General features: G+C 44.6%; 1 protein-coding gene across 4 annotated transcripts in view; it reads right to left on the bottom strand.

Annotated features, from left to right (window-relative positions):
• Positions 1-286, bottom strand: part of NFYC (nuclear transcription factor Y subunit gamma) — a 98,142-nt gene extending 97,856 nt beyond the window's left edge. The window contains exon 1 of one of the 4 annotated variants that reach the window (XM_027766869.1): positions 75-286. The gene's annotated coding sequence lies outside the window, so the exon portion shown is untranslated. The remainder of the gene's footprint in view (positions 1-74) is intronic. The other 3 variants (XM_027766872.1, XM_006164927.3, XM_006164925.3) reach the window with 3 other exon arrangements.
• Between the last annotated feature and the right edge of the window lie 3,192 nt (positions 287-3,478).

Here is a 3,478-nt window from a genome sequence, read left to right on the forward strand (position 1 = left end):
CCGCCGAAGGCGGGAAGCGCTGCCCCTCCCCCTCGCCGCTCCCGCCTCCTCCCACGGCGCTCCCGCACACTCACGCCTCTGTCAGGAGTCCAGGGAAGAGCAGGAGCTGCCCCCGCGCTCCTGCAGTGTCGGGCAGTGCAGAGGCCCTGGCACGGAGGAAGGGAGGGGGAAGCGTGCGTCACGGAGAACGGAGCACGAGCGAAGCGGGGGCACAAACAAGATGGCGGCCACGCCGTTTGCCCCGTCTCTCCCCTTCCCCTCCCCCCCTTGGCGCCTCGGCTGCCGGCGCTGCGTAGTGCGCAGAAGCTGAGTTGCTTCAAGTCTCGCGAGAATTGGGTAGGGGCGACGGCAGGGTGAAAAGGAATAAGATCTGAGAGTTTCCTGGTCCCGCCCCCTTCCCGGCCGGAGGCGTTGCTCGGTGACCTCTGTAGGTCGTTCGGCCAGGATGATGGGTGTCTGCGGTGGAACGCACACTTAAATCTCGGGGAATAGGTCATTTTCATTTTTAATTTGAGAAGGAAGAGTATTGGGACGGAGGGCGACGTGGGCATGCCAGATTAAGCACGCTGTTGGAGAAGATAGCAGCCCCGTACATTCCCACTTAGAACCAACCTGTTGATACACGCCAGAATAAAGTTTTTTTCCAAGAATGTGAATTAGCTCGTGGCCTTGAGACGACATAGAAGTTGTTTTTCTCGTTTGAATGTGGAGTTTAAAACATCATCAAAGACAGCTGGAAATCACACTATGATGAGCACGTTTTTCGTACTGTGACCACCATGACCACTTAGTACAAAGCGATAGTAGTTTTTCCATTTTCCAGATGATTAAACTGAAGCTCAAAAGAGTTATGTCACTTGTTCAAGGCCCCACAGCTAGTAAGTGTCAAAACGCAATCTGAATAACTTTAAAACTTGTAGGTACATTCATCAAATACCTATAAAATGGAGTTATCCACAGTGAGTCAGTTACTGCATTGGGTTACAGGCACAGGAGAATGGAACTACCTCTGCTGATGGTAACCTGGAATTGTCCAAATGACTTTGGGGCCTTTCTGAACCTTGTGTTTCTTGGGTCCTAAACAATTAAAATCAATATGGTGTCCTTCCTTTGGTTTTATAACCCTGGTGATAAAGTAATTGAGAACAGTGGAATCAACCTTTGACTTGAATTCAGGGAAATTATTTTCAAATATAATTTCAATAAATCTCACTTCAGATACTCAAAAATATTTGGTGAGTGGATAAACACAACCCAGCTAGCTATAAGACGCCTGACTTTATGGAGTCCTCGTTTCTTCATCTGTACAATGATCTAATTCTACCTTCTGGGTGTGTGGAGATTGAAAGTGCTTTGTAAACTGCTAAAGTTATAAAGAAGTTAGTGATAATTATGACATTTTCAGGCATGAGAAATGGTATAAAATAACTAGAAACAGGAAGACCCAAAATAAAAAGTACTGTGTTGATGTTGTAGAGAGGTAAACTTAGTTCATAGAAAATAAGTAAGTCTACAAATACTCGTTGATCAATTACCACATACATGTTTGCCAAAAAGATGTAAAAATATGTAGGAAGCAGCACAAATTATTTTTGGGGGGAGGGGACACATACTCTCACCGGAGAGAGAGAAAGTGAGAAATCACCCCCTAGGAGGGATCTAGCCACATTAACTACCATGCAACCATCTGGCCTCAAATTAGTACTGGTAATGATTATTGTTAATTAAGTATTGTTATAATTAAGTATCAATAGCATATAGGGATTGCAGTCAGTTTCCTTCCAAGAGCCTGGAAACAGGTTGCCCTCTGAAATAAAATAAACTAATGTAAATCTGCATTGTCAAGGAAATTAGGAAAGTGTGATATTAAGTCTATTTAACAAATAGTGCTCAAGTAGATTAGATGTCCATGTAGGGTTCTGGCAGTATCACTGTGGCCGCAGTGTTAACCCTTCAGTTGTTGGTTTGTGAATAGTAGGCCCCAGAGGATCTCAGGAGAGGGAAGTTGTCAAGAGGGTTGGGACAGCAGCTATTTACCAGATCGCACTTAAGTATTTCAGTATTTGATAGTCAATATCATAACTGATAACTGTCATACAAACTGAGTATTAGTCCTTGCTGTAGACTGTTCTTATCAATTCTCTGTCCCCCCCCCCTTTCTAAAACTCTTCTTAACTGGCTTGTTCCTAGCAGATTGTACTTCTAACTCTGAAGTCATCAAGTCTGGCCTTGTTTGGGTCAATTAAATGTGAACAGAAATTTGTGAGCCATCTCATAATTTTGCTATAGCATTCCTTCCTCTAACATAAGAGCAGTATGTCCCAAATAGAACTGTTTCTTCAGCTGTGGTCCCAGATTGAAGACAGAGAGCTGTAGCTGAGCAAAAAATGATCCTTTGTTCTTGCAAACCATTAATTATTTTGGTAGTTATTTTGGTTGGTTGTTGCTGTAGCACGGCCTAATCAGCTCACCTAAGGTGACTAATACAGTTGAAATTAGCTATCCATGGGGTTAAGCCAAGAGCTTGTCTGCAAACATGATCAAAAAAATAAACCATGGGGGACCAGCAGATGGCGTAAGACAAGTCGCTGGACTCCCATATAGTCAACCACGGTTCGAGCCCTGGACCTGGTGGCTTAAACTCAAGCCAGGCACATGTGCATGCGTTCCCGAGATCCCAAGAGAATGGACGAGAAGGGATTGCACCATGGCCATCCGCCCTGGGAGAGGGGGGGGATTTCTCACTTTCTGTATGTTTCTCTCTATCTCTCTGTCTTTCTGGCAAGCATACCCACCCTATAGCAAAAACCTCTCAAAAAAAAAAAAAAAAAAAAACGGCTAGCAAGTGGTGGTGGTTAAGGCGCTGGAATCCCACATTGCTGACCACTTCAAGTCCTGAACAAAGAGGTTTGAAAATCACTCTGGGAGTGTGTGCGTGTATGCCCAAATTCCTGAGAGGAACATTGAGAATAAGGGATTATGGTATGGCCATCCCCCCTACAGAGTGATTTTTCACTTTTCCTCTCTCTGACTCTCACTGATGAGTGCCCAAGCCCTATGACCAAACAAAAACAAACCTCTGGTCCAGGTCATATGGAAGAAATCTCAAGAAAGCAAAGGTGACAATGATTTAATAAATAAAGTGCAATTAATCTTGTCATCCAGTCACTCTATATCCTATTTGAAGGCATTCTGTGAACCAAAGGGCTTGACAGCATGGCAGCCCAAAGCAGGTAGTCAGAAAGGCTAGCACTAGCATTGCCCTGCCAAATCCTCTCTTAGTCATACCCACCTGGGCATTAGGATTGCCCTGCCCTTGTCTTCCCTGTAGTGTGTGAGTCTACCTCAGATTGCCTCAGCCAAAACCCACTTAAGATCAATGCATTTCCCTGGTGTGATTTCTATGTTCACTCAGCAAATATCTTGCCAGTAGGGACAGAATTCAGTGATCTGCCACCTAGAGGATTTCATTGCATGT

This window comes from Tupaia chinensis, unplaced genomic scaffold (assembly GCF_000334495.1).
Source record: "Tupaia chinensis unplaced genomic scaffold, TupChi_1.0 Scaffold143758_1, whole genome shotgun sequence".
Taxonomy (NCBI): domain Eukaryota; kingdom Metazoa; phylum Chordata; class Mammalia; order Scandentia; family Tupaiidae; genus Tupaia; species Tupaia belangeri.